Source organism: Pleurodeles waltl, chromosome 1_1, assembly GCF_031143425.1.
Source record: "Pleurodeles waltl isolate 20211129_DDA chromosome 1_1, aPleWal1.hap1.20221129, whole genome shotgun sequence".
NCBI classification, from domain to species: Eukaryota; Metazoa; Chordata; class Amphibia; order Caudata; family Salamandridae; genus Pleurodeles; species Pleurodeles waltl.
Genome location: NC_090436.1, coordinates 809005397 through 809019859, shown reverse-complemented (window position 1 = coordinate 809019859; position 14463 = coordinate 809005397).

Below are 14463 nucleotides of genomic sequence, written 5' to 3'. Positions count from 1 at the left end.
ATCTGTACTCACCCTCTTGTGGCTGCTGTGATGCCTTCAACTGCCCATCCAACTCCGGATAGCCCACCGCCAGGATGCAGAACATCAGGGGGGTCAGGGTACGACAAGCACTCCTTCCTCGTTGGGAGGCCATCCCCAGCTGGGCCTCCGTCGTCTTCCTTGCCCAGTGGCGCAGGTCCTCCCACCATTTGCGGCAGTGGGTTCTCCGCCTGTCAAAGACCCCCAGGGTCCACATCTTCTTGGCGATGGCACGCCCAATACCCTTTTTCTGATGGGTGCTGACCTGCTGAAAAAAGATACATCAGAAAAGGTATTAGTCATACCGTCCGGACTGTTACACTCATGGCCCACCATATACCTCCTATACCCTTACGCACAGACACTGCCCAACAAACATGAAGCACTCTGGCCAGGAGCCCTCAGCCCCCCCCACACGAGGTTTACACACACAGCACTCCATACATTCATGCCCTATGCATCGTGCTCACAACGTACTCACCTGTTTGTCTGGAGGACCATAAAGTAAGGGGTACTGGGGTAGGACCCCATCCACTAGTCTCTCCAACTCCTCGGAAGTGAAGGTAGGGGCCCTTTCCCCAGACACTCGAGCCATGGTCGCTTCCAGACACAGGTCACAGCAGCACTTACAGTGTAGGTCCTCTCCTGGTGAAGGTCAGGTAGCAAGTGAGTGAACAGATAGAAAATGGCAGTCACGTCCACACCGGTGTGTACCATCACCGCCGGGGTACATCACCATTGGGTCCTGGAATCCTTAGGCCCCAATGATAACCAATGATGTGTTGCACGGGGGTCGTCGACCGCCTCCCACAATGGCGCACAACGTCAGCGGAATTACCACATTTCCACTTGTCCCTTCTCACAGGTCAGGCAGCCGCCATTTCAGGGGGGAACAAGCCATGGAACCTAACTGCGTCACAGCAGACATGGGCACATCAACGGACCTACATGTTCACATACTGTTTCTGTAAAAAAAATGCAAGGCATATTAATCTGAGGATATGTTTGAATATGACCATCTGCTTACAGTTTTTCACCCTAGAGTTCAACCGCTGAGGATGAATAGGAGATGGAGACATACCCCTGTGTACAGACCCCTGGTGGACTTGGCGACAATAGAGGACAGGCACATTATCCTAACCTACAGACTTGATAGGGCCACAATCCATGAGCTGTGTGCCCAATTGGAGCCAGACCCGATTTCAGCTATCCGCCACCCCACTGGTATCCCCCCTCTTGTGCAGGTCCTGTCAGTGCTCCATTTCTTGGCAAGTGGGTCCTTCCAAGCGACAGTGGCCATGGCAGCAGGGATATCACAGCCTATGTTCTCAAACGTGCTGACCAGAGTGTTGTCTGCCTTGATGAAACACATGTGCAGCTACATCGTTTTCCCCCAAGTGGAGGATTTGGCTACAGTGAACCTGATTTCTATGCAATGGGATATCCCAAACATCACTTGTGCTATTGATGGTACACATATTGCCTTTCCCCCCCTCCCCCACCGGAGAAATGAACAGGTGTTCAGAAATTGAAAGAGTTTTGACTCTCTGAATGTGCAGATTGTGTGCCTGGCGGACCAATACATCTCCTATGTCAATGGAAAGCATCCTGGGTCTGTGCATGATGCCTTTATTTTGAGGAATAGCAGCATTGCATATGTGATGTCTCAACTGCAGAGGCACAGGGTGTGGCAAATAGATGAGCCTATGGTCCCCACCCAGTGTCTGTTGGTATATGGGTGTGGGGTTGGCCCTAAGGGTGAGTGTCTGGCTAACAGGTATCCCTCGATGTTTACAGGTGACTCTGGTTACCCCAACCTCTCATGGCTACTGACCCCAGTGAGGAATGCCAGGACAAGGGCAGAGGAACGTTACAATGAGGCACATGGGCGAACAAGGAGGATCATTGAGCCCACCTTTGGCCTCCTGAAGGCCAGATTCCAGTGTCTCCATCTGACAGGTGGATCCCTGTGCTACTCACCCAAGAAGGTGTGCCAGATCATCGTTGCTTGTTGCATGTTGCACAACCTGACCATGAGATACCAGGTGCCTTTTCTGCAGGAGGATGAGGCTGGAGATGGTTATGTGGCAGCGGTGGAGCCTGTGAACAGTGACGAAGAGGAGGCAGAGGAAGAGGATGTGGACAACAGATCAACCATAATTCAACAGTACTTCTAGTGACACACAGGTAAGACACTGTAACTTCACCTTCCATTGCAGTTTTGTGTTGGACATTGTACATGGCAGCCATATTTTCCTATTTCTATGGCCACTTACTGTACCCTTTGGCATCTCTATGTTCAGATATCTGTGCCCCACTCTGGCTCCTGGTGTGTTTACTGCTGCCCACTACAGGTCATACCTATGTATCTATAACTGTACATTTGAATTCATATGTTAGCAGCTTGTTAAACAAATACATATTTCAATCAATTGACAGACTCCATACTTGTATTAGTTCCAAGGGTGTATATTTAGGTGCTAATAAGTGTAGGGGGTATTGCAATGGGCTGGGATGATGGTGGAGGAATGTCCAGGATAGAGTCCAGTCTATTGGTATCACAGGTGCATTGTCCAAGGGGGCATATGGAGTGGGGCAATGGCAGTTCAAGGTGGACAGGGTGACAGAGTGGGACACTAGGGTGACATTCAGGGGAGTCTTATTTCCTGGCTGGGGTCTTGGCAATGTTCTCTGGCTTCTGCCTGGATCGCAGGGACCTTTTGCGTGGTGATTCTCCATCTGCAGGGTGTGGGGTGCTGGTGGCCTGTTGTTCCTGTGGCAGGGCCTCCTGTCCACTAGCGTCAGCAGGGGTGGAGGACTGTTCACCGGTGTGGCTAGTGTCAGGGGCCCGTTGGTGTGCCACTGCCTCCCTCATGGTGTTGGCCATGTCTGCCAGCACCCCTGCAAGGGTGACCAGGGTGGTGTGGATGTCCCTTAGGTCCTCCCTAATCCCCAGGTATTGTCCCTCCTGCAGCCACCGGGTCTCCTGCAACTTGGCCAGTATCTGGCCCATGGTCTCCTGGGAATGGTGGTATGCTCCCAGGATGTTGGTGAGTGTCTCATGGAGAGTCGGTTCCCTGGGCCTGTCCTCCCCCTGTCGCACAGCAGTCCTCCCAGCTTCCCTGTTGTCCTGTGCCTCTATCCCCTGAACCGTGTGCCCACTGCCACTGACTCCAGGTCCCTGATCGTCCTGTGTTTGTAGGGTTGCCTGGGGTCCCTGTAGTGGTGGAAACACTGCTGATTGACGTGTCATGGGGACAGAGGGATGGGCCCGCTGGGTGGGTGCTGTGCTGGTGTTTCCTGAGGGGGGGGAGGCTATGTGGTGGTATGGGACTGTCGCTGGGTCACCGACTGTCCAGAGGTCCCTGATGGGCCAGGTTGGTCATCCTGATCCAGGCGTGCAGAGCTGCTGTCATCACTGTGGGCCTCTTCTGGGGGGGACTGGATGTTGCTGGCACCTCCTCTCTGGTGACATTGTGTGGGGGTCCTGTGGGGATGTAAATGCAGTTTTATTGTTACTGCGTGTGACATCTTGTGCATGGGTATGTTCCCCTCTATGGTTGTTATTACCAAGGCAGCTTTGGCTTGTGTGAGTTGTGATTTGGTTGCCTAAGTGATTGTCACTAGTGTGCATGCTGTGGTGATGGGGGTCAATGCAGGTCTGTGAGTGGTCTCCATGCATTGGTGTTGCATGCAGGACTTGGTATTGTGATGAGTGGGTTGTGATGGGCGGGTATATGTGAGGTGGTGGAGTGATGGGGGTGAGGGTAGGGGTGGGAGTTTGTGATGGAATGCAGGTAGGGGGTGGTGAAAGTAGTAAAGATTTGACTTACCAGAGTCCAGTCCCCCTGCTACTCCTGCCAGACTCACAGGATGCAATATGGCCAAGACTTGCTCCTCCCATGTTGTTAGTTGTGGGGGAGGAGGTGGGGGTCCACTGCGAGTCCTCTGTACAGCTATCTGGTGTCTTACACCCACAGAACGCACCTTCCCCCTAGGTCGTTCCACCTCTTCCTGATGTCATCCCTTGTTCTGGGGTGCTGTCCCACAGTGTTGACCCTGTCCACGACTCTCCGCCATAGCTCCATCTTTCTAGCAATGGACGTCTGCTGCACCTGTGATACGAATAGCTGTGGCTCTACCTTGATGATTTCCTCCACCATGACCCTTAGCTCCTCCTCTGAGAACCTTGGGTGTCTTTGTGGTGTCATGGGTGTAGTGTGAGTGGTGTGTGTGAGTGTATATGGGGTGATGTTTTGGGGTGTGTGCTGTGAGGTGCGTGGATGGTGTATGGATGATGGTGTTCTGTGGCTCTGATTCTGTGGGTGCTCCTGGTGTGTCTCTCTCTCTTGTAACTTGTTTGCAGTGGTAAAGGGTTGTGGGTAATGTGTGTGTGTGTGTGATTTATAGTGGGGTGGGTGTAGTGTGTGTATCTGTGTCAGGTGTGTGTAGTTTGAATTGTCCAATGTGGTGTTGTTTTGTTAGTATGTGCGAATTTTGAGCGCAGCGGTATGTACTGCCAATGGTTTACCACAGTTGAATGTCCGCCGCTGTGATTCATGGGTCATAATGCTGTGGGTGAAGTTCTGTTGGCGTGAAGGTGTAGGTTTTGGTACCGCCATTTTATCACTGACCTTTGGGCTGGCGGACTTGTGTGTGTGTCTGTATAGTGGCGGATTTCTATATGTGGGTCATAATACGCGTAGCGGTATACCGCCGCAGTTGCGGTATGTTGGCGGCAGTCAGCATGGCGGTAAGCGGCACTTGCCGCCAATGTCATACCACCTCGATCTGAATCGAGTTAACATTTCTGTTGTGCACCTCTGCATAGTGTTCTACTGATCTGCATATTCTGGTATGCAGCATACTAGGCTTCAGAAGTTCTGGATGAAAACTGTGTGCATGCAATATGCTATGGCATGCTCTAGGTTTTCTGTGTCAAGCTGTCAGTTTTCCTCGCTCAATCTATACATAAGTATATATGTACTGCAGAGTGGCGGTAGCTACCCTGTATTTATAGTTAGGATTCCTGGAAATAGGAATTCAGCTGATTTTTGCTCACTAATAACCTTGCCCCCATTTGACGAATCTCCACAAAACATTGCAGCCCTAATGCTTTTTTTACGCTGGCAGACAATGTAGTTTTGTGGTGATTCATCAAGGGGGAGAAAAGAAAAAAGATGGGGTCCCAAAATGTGTTTTTCCCAAATACATTTTTAATAAATTTTCTTTTACTTTTTAGACAGGAGTAGTGCCAAAATGGCTGAATGTATTTTCATTCATTTGGCAGGAGTATAGATTATGGTGTAGAGAGAATCCTTTTTGGGATTCCATGAAAATATGTTCGCGTTTGGAATTATAAGGCACTAAAACTTAGGGATATATGTGGCCTTGGTACGTCGCAGTTTCTTTGCAGGATTTTGTGAGACTACTGCAGTACAGGCTTTTGACAAGGCAGTATATGATTAGGGTATGGCTACCTTTACACAAGTGAAAGGCAGCCATGTTGTTTTACCCATACTTTGCCGGTGTTCTGGGTTAGGGCCTAAGATATGGGTAAGTAGTAGGTTTTATATTTTTCCCTACCAATTACCATTTTATGAAAGCAGTAAGAGATAGGACAAATTATTCATAAGTTTCTGTTTATTTAAAAAAAATATTATGGGGACCTGCAGTACTACCTAAGAAGTACCATGGTACTTAAAACATTTTTTTTTAAATGATGTAAAAAAATTAACAATACATTGTGCTACACTATATTTCACAAATATAGTGGACTACAGTGTATTGTAATTTTTTACATATTTGGGGCCATATGTACCAACACATTTTCCCATAGACATAGAATGGGTAAAACCCTTTGATACATCTGGCCCTTGATTCTTTACAAAAAAAGGGTATTGAATTAATATCTGCAAATTACTGTGCTGCTAAAAATAGTTAATTGAATTTCTTTACAAAAATAAAAAATACACTGTACTATACTGTATTTCACTAATATAGTGTACTACAGTGTCTTTAAATTTTTTTGTGTGATTTTTTATGGTACTTTCTAGGTACTAGTGTGGTCGTTTGTAAACCTTTTAAAAAAGGTATATAGAAAATTCCAAATACATTTCCCCACCTATTAGCACTTTCTTAAACTACACAAATAAAGGGCCTCATTACGACTTTGGCGTTCGAGGACCACCATGTTCGTGGTGGCGGTCATACCACCAACAGGCCGGCAGAGAGGACTGCTAAATTATGACTATGATGGTGTTGCAAACAGAATACAGCCAAAGCACCGCCGGCACTGCCAGTGGAGTCAGACCGTGGCAGATGATTGAAGGCACCAGCAGTCCGACGGAGACCAAATTTCCGTCTGACTCATTACGAGGTTGCACACCTCCAACATTTCCGCAGGTGGAAACGAACTGGATAAAAGGAGACACTCACCTCCAGGAAGCCATACACATCCGGAGCTGCCATGAAACCACAAAAATACGTCATCCCGCTGCTTGCCAAAAGACAATGGAGTCTTCACCAACGACATCAACCGTAAATACACACACTCATTTGTTACAGTTGAATATTGTGACAATTTTGTACAGGTACAAACCATTCCATGGGGAGAGGGCTGTGAGGGCAACACTCACAAGTAACAGTACATCGACACGCACACTCACATACAACAACAAAGACACCCATACATACATAGCACACACACTGCAGCCAGCACACACACACACCACATGTCAAGAACATACACTTATGCACGGCAACACAGCACAGGCCCGGTCTCAAACAATCCCATACAACATATTAACACATCACAACAACACCACAACCGCACCAACACAAACACATTGTCAAGCACTCACAACCGACACTGGACAGGGACTCATCACACATACAACACAATGTACAACCAACAGGGAATGAACACACACATTTACACAATCATACAACTTAGCAATTAACACACACATCACACACCACATCATACCTATCATACCATGCACAATACACGCACACTCACACAGTTAAAGCACACAAAGCCACACACCACAACAAACACATGTCTACACAAACACCACACAATACCATCACAACAACTTGTCTGCAACATACACATGCCCATCACACAACACACAGCCTATCCAAGGGGGACAAAAGCACTGCACACACCCTGACTACTGCCCAAACAATACAGGAAGCCCAAGCACCCCACATACACTAATACTCACACACAACCAATGTCAGGCAGGAACAACACAAACCTAGGATAGGAAAAGCAGGACAAAGATGTCCCCTGAAAACCAACAACAGGTTGTCATATAAATGTTCAAGGGCATTGGCCAGTCCAATAAAAAACATTTTTTGATGCACCAAAGGCACTACATAGTGCCCCAACTTGACTCCTGACTGCCATGTAACCTCCACAGGTAGGGGCATCAATGGGGCGGGTAGGCACCTCAGGGATGACCAGAGGGGTGGTGTGGGGGGGGATGAGGGCGGTTTGGGCTTTGGCTTGGGAGGCGGGTTTGGTTTAGGCTTGGGTGAGGGTTGGGTCTTCTTGGGAGGGGTTGATTTCTTGGCGGGGAGGGGTATGTGTACTGACAGGGAGGTAGGGGAGGACATGGAGTTGGAAGGGATGGCCTTGGGGAGGCAAGCGGAACATCTAAGAGTGTCACGGGGGAGAAGAGTAGGGAAAAGGTTTAACTCCGAGAGGAAAGCTTTCTTAGACACAGGGGGGTGGTCATAACAAAAGGGTTTGGCTGTGAAAGGAAAGGGAATGGTTGTATGAGGTGTTGTTTTGGATGTCTTGGGGGTGAGTTTGTGGGAGGTATGTTTGTGGGTGGTGGGTGTCTGTTGGGTGGGTGTTTATGTGTTTTGGGCTGGGGAGGAGGTGCTGGGGGATGCCGTGGTGGGTGGATGGCTGTCTGCTGGGGTGGTGACTGCAAGAATGGTGGATATGCTACATGTAGGCGTGTCAGTGGTTGTGGTGTCTGCGGGTGTGGTGACTGGGGTGTATGCCTGAGTGTCTGCTGTGGTGATGTCTGCGGGTAGGATAGGTGTGGTGGCTGGATCAATGAATGTTGGTGTGGTGTTTGCAGGTGTGTCAGGTGTTATGTCTGTGATGATTGAGTGATGTGGGTGTCAGGGCAGTTTGTGACTGTTGATGTGTGTGCAGGTGTATGTTGCTTGTGTGTATGCTGTGTCTTGTGGTGCCTTGATTTGTCTGCGCTACCCTTGGATGTTGAGGTTGATGCATGCCTGTCTGTTTGTATGCTTTGGCTGGGTCGGGAAAGGAGGGATTGGGAAGAGTAAGGTGGAAGGGGGAACGTGAGACAGTGGGTGACTGGCTGCCATCAGTGTGAAGGCCAGAGTCTGAAATGATATCTGTAGGCCAGCCAGTGCACCGTGAATGCCCTCCAGGAACGCATTACTCTGTTGTATCTGAGTTGCCAGTCCCTGGATGGTATTCAGGATGGTCGACTGACCCACAGAGATCGACCTCAGGAGGTCAATAGCCTCCTCACTGAGAGCAGTAGGGCTAACAGGGGCTTGGGCAGAGGTGCCTGTGGCAAAGGAGACACCCGCCGTCTTGGGAGAGTGAGCACCGTCAACTGGGTGGGGAGCTACAGGGAGGGCAGTGATAAAAAGGGGAGTGGTGAACAGAGATGGTGCTGGGGTGGTCCTAGATGGGTACACCACTGCCAGGAAGTGTCCACTGGAGGAGGATTCCAAAGATAAAGAACTAGATCCAGTCTCCCCTGTGGCACTCCCCTCACCCTCAAGGCCACTGGATCCCTCGGTGTCGGTGTTCTCGTGAATGGAGGTCCCGTGGCCAGAACCTTCCCCACTCGGCTGTGCCCCGTTTCCTTTGCCTGCCAATGCTGATGCTGGGAAACAGAAATTGAGGTAGGGTCATCACATTCTTTATATACCACTCACATTGTATTGTACACATTAGTAACATCACATCTAGTTGTTCAACACCCCCAGGTAGTAACAGTTTAGTGTCAACATCATGTCACAACAAGATACAGTGTACTTCCCTCAATCATAAAAAAGTCACACACCAGCTAAGCTACCTATTTCACACCTACAATACCATGATATAAGTTGAGCCGATACACTAACTATTTCATGACAAGGTGGCTTGGTCACATCATACTGGATTCCTATCTACATCAACATAGTCAACCAACAACCAAGCTATGGGAAATAAATGTAACAAAGTATTCCACATATCACATTCATAAACTAAACACATACTAACTAATTGGCCTGATGTCACATACCAGACAAGGGAACACATAGAATAGTAAACACAAGACAGAATGTTGTGCACATGCCATACCCTCTACATGTCACTGAGTTCACAACATTTACAATGGGAAATTGCTACATAATTGCTAACATGCAACAACTACAATTGGCATAACCAAATGTTAGAAGATAGAGTCAGAACATGTCACCTAGACATGTACCAATATTGATGTAGGAAAGGATTATAAATGCTTTGTAAAGCAAGTTATCTAAGTCTTGTCTTTCTGAAATCAAAGTATAGCATTCATATAAGGGTATAATAAGCTCTGAGCTTTTCCTCACACATAACCACAGGTAGTAATATCCACTCTTTCAAGTCAATGGACACCTGTCATGTGCATGAAGGTGACATACAGTTTAACGTATCATGAACTCATTCCATCAACAGCCCAATGACTGATTGGCAACATCAGTATCCACACATCAGACATGACTAGCCTTACATCTGTTTGGAAAAAAAAAATCAGAAAGACAAAACACATGACAGGTACAGCCACCATCATGCAAGCCAAATGCCTCAATACACATACCATACCACTCACATGTGTATGTGAACTTCCAAATACCTGCACCACATTGGTGTCAGTGCAAACAATAGGTTTCCATATGACAAGGACTCAAAACATATCCAAAAATGCAACAGAAATTATGTTCAAAACTCATCACAATGTGGATTTGTGACATAGCTTTTCAATGTACACATGATGTTGGCAAAAAACAGTCTAGATTGTAACTGTGATTAATATGTCTTGATCTTTTTATCATGGCTACAACACTATGGCTAAGAAAATAGCTGTGTAGCGACTTCCCACCTACAGAACATGAACATGGTACTGACATTCATAGCCCTGACACCAATGTATATGATCCAATATGAGTCGAGCAGTACCTCCATGGTGACCAACATGTAGGATGTCCACTCAGATGACACATTATAGAGGCCTATGTAAATCCCCCACTTACCAAGGGGGTCCACCTTGTAACAGGTCTGAATAAATGTTGCTAGTATGGCATGCAAAATGTCAGATGGGCATCACATGATGCTGTCAGTAATCAGAAACCTTTTGAAAAGTAGTAATGACTTTGAATTGTCAGACTCTATGTTGCAGATAGACATGGATCAAGAGGCATTGGAATGGACAGAGGGCAGAGACCTGGACAACTTACCATCAGGATGTTGAGAGTATTGACCTGTAGTTGGGACGGAACAACCACCAGAGTAGGGAAAGCTGTATAGTGGTACACATATGACGCAGTCACATGTGCATCATCACATGCTTCTGTACAGAGGGGACAACATAGGAGAGTAATATGTCCCTACACAAATTAGTGTGCACACCTGTGTACCAATGTTGGAGATGGTATATCAATGTGTTCTTTCGAGATCTTTTACCCTTTACACTTACCACTTTGTCCCAACTTAGAAACTTTCACATCAGACACTATCGTGTTAAAGGGATGAAAATGTGTCAAGTCTGTACTTACCCTCTTGTTGCTGCTGTGCTGCACTCAAATGCCCATCCAACTCCGGGTAGGCCACCACCAATATGCGGGCCATTATGGGGGTCAAGGTCCGACGAGCACCCCGTCTTCCTTGGGAGGACATCCCCAGCAGGGCCTCTGCAGTCTTCTGGGCCCAGCATCTCAGGTCCTCCCACCGCTTCCTATAGTGGGTGCTCTGCCGGCAGTGGACCCGGAGGGTCCGCACTTTCTTGACGATGACACGCCAAATCCCCTTTTTTTGATGGCCATTGACCTGCATGGATGACACAGACAGGAAGAGTATGTCAATTCCACATACACAATACCAAAAGAAGCAGTGTGAAAATACAAGTTAGTGCAACTAGCCATACACACACTGCCTACAACATCAACTTCAATGAGGGATGACCATCTGCAGTGAGGCCATGTGTGCTGTTTAGACATGCATACAACATGCATATCCAACATCAGGTGTCAGCATGAAACATCAGCATGAAACATTTGACTAGACCACAAGCATATCTCTAAACTTGGTTTATCTAACTAAATATTTTTCACACCACCTTCAATGATCATGTATTACAGTCTGCAGTTGGGTCAGGGTACATACATCACACACCCTCTAGTATGTCTCAGCACTCAAAATCTATCTGTACACATATGCACATGCCAATCTACCCACCCATTTTAACACAATCCTTCACGCCACCACATTTCCTGGACATCATCATACACTTTGCCCTTAAAACATTGGAATTGCATTGCAATTTCCTGCTCCTCTGGTGCTCCATAGAGCTGTTCATACAGGGGTAGGATCTCCACCACAAGCTTTTCAAGCTCCTCGGGGTGAAGGCAAGGGCCCTATCACCTGTAGGACGTGGCATGATTGCTCCCAGAGGCAGTAAACAGCAGCTCAGGTTGTGGAGGTCCTGCTGGCAGCAGTGTCAGGAGTCAAGTGAGTGATGAAGTATGAGATGGTGGTCACGTGCACAACATAAAGGACAATCACTGCTGGCAGACATCACCATTGGCACAGTACCGCCAAAGGCAGCAATGTATTTCAATGGCAATGTCCACTGTGGTTGTATCATCCTACCGTCATGACGACTTCCGCCGGCGAACTTAGGTCACTTCATAATGTCCAGTACAGTAGGTCAGGCAGCTGCCATTTTAAGGCTCATATATGAACAGAAATTTTATTTAGAAAGTTGTGTCACAAGCTGTGAAATATGTCTATGACATTGTGTTCACTGCTAGCTTTGAGCAAATATGTAGAAATGTGCATGAATTATTTACAGGATGTAAAATTGATGTGTTGTAAGTAATGTAAATAAAGTGGCATAGTCAGCAGAGCAATGAAAATCTGACATATGGTATATGTGTCCCATAGATGTGAACCATGTTAAGAATGTTAATGTCACATAGGCTGTCAGTGGCATTCTTTTCCATTTCTGAAAAATGATAGAGCGAAGGGGATGTGAATGCAGTAATAAGCCATTCTTGGTATAAGTATGTTCAGTGTACAATATTTCAACAGTTTCATGTGGATTTTAGAGCATTTACAGTGACATATGTATGATCATACTTATGATGTACAGAATGAGTAATACACAAACGTTCTGGTTTTATCCCACATAGTTACCCTGGCATGAGAAGAGTGAGAAAATCTCCAGTGTACCGTCCACTAGCAGACCTGCAGCTCAGGGAGGAGCGACATGTGATTCAGATCAACTGCCTGGATAGGCATACAATCTTGGATCTCTGTCATCAGTTGGAGCCAGATCTGATGCCTGCCTTTCGTAATCCCAATAGCATACCACCCATTGTACAAGTAATGTCAGTGCTGCATTTCCTGGCCACAGGCTCCTTTCAAAATACAGTGGCCCTAACTGCAGGTATGTCTCAACCTATATTCAGTTTGGTCTTGAATGGTATGCTGTCTGCATTGTTGAACCACCTGGACAGCTACATCAGATTTCCACAACGTGACGATTTGGCCTATGTAAAGGCTGGTTTTTATGCTTTAGGACACTTTCCACATGCGGTTGGAGCCATGACACCCATGTAGCCTTGGTTCCCCCGAATGCGAATAAACAAGTGTATAGGAACAGGAAAAACTACCACTCCATCAATGTCCAAGTGGTCTGTTTGACTGACCTCTAAATATCACAAGTTTGTGCAAGGTACCCGGGGTCAGTCCATGATTCCTTCATCATGCAGAACAGCAATATCTGACTGCTGATGACACAACAATACACAGAGAGAGCCTGGCTGGTTGGTAAGTCACATATGTCGTGTGGGTCTGTCACTTTTATCTGCTAACAAATGTGTGAATGTCTGTTACTCATGTTTACTTTCTAAACTCTTCTTTACAGGGGACTCAGGTTACCTAAACCGTCCCTGGTTGTTGACACCAGTGAAGTACCCAACCATGCCAGGGGAAGTCAGCTTCAATGAGGCCCACCGAAGGACAAGGCTTGTTGTGGAGTGGACTTTTGGGCTCCTGAAGGCAAGATTCCGTAGCATTCATAAGTCTGGTGGAGCCTTCCTCTACTCACCCAACAAAGTTTGTGAAATTATTGTTGCCTGTTGCATGCTCCACAACCTTGCCCTGAGATGTCAAATCCCATTTATACCAGATGAGGGGAAGCCAGCAGTTCCAGCGGGTGAGAATGCAGATTTGCAAAGTGGGGATGACTATGATGAGGATGAAGCTGGAGACATCCAGGCTGATGCTATCAATCAGTACTGCACCTGACTTTAGATATGTGATATTATGTTCTCACATAACTCAGTGGGTATTGGTGGGGTTAGGGATGCTTGATATGGGTGTTATTATGACCATCAGACAGGTCATGAGTAGCTTCAAGGCCCATGACTCAGATGTGCATGCAGAATATTACATGGAGTAGTGTGCAGCTTTTTGATCACTATAGTCTAATTTTATCACAATGCACAGTCTGAATTACCATTGCATACAGGAATTGGCTATGTAATGTTATTGTTTTATTGCAGCATATGCCTTATGTTGATACTTATGATTTGCAGATTCCTTCACAAGGTCATCCTCATTTGGCAATATCAGACAGTGTCATAGGCAGGTGGGATTGACAGACTGACAAGTGAAGTGAATATGGATTGAACCAGGTACTCTCAGGCATGAGATTTGTGGAGTGTGCGTTCTATGCCCAGACAGTCAGGACAGTGGGATGGTAGTGCCCTATTCCACTCAATAGACCTGTTTGGCATTGGAGGTTTGTTCAATGGTGCTATGTGTGTTCATTTGTCTCTCACTCATACCATCCTGTGCTATCCATACCCTCATCCATCAGAATGGTTTGTATTGGTAATGACTTACTTGTATGTAGCGGTCACTGTGTTTCCTCAGTGCCGGTCACTGTGCATGAGTATCAAGACTGACATAGGTGAGTGGCATACCTGATACCTGACCATAGTAAGTGGAAGGTTCCATGACTGGGGACATTTGTACTGACCTCTGTCTGCATCATGGGGTATGGTCATTTGGGAGCTATGGTGGGGGTATACAATAAGGCTTTAGCTGGTGATACATTGAAATAATATGTTTGCCTATTGGGATAGTGAAAGACTGACATGTCCCTAACTTCAGTAGTCTGTGTGCTGATT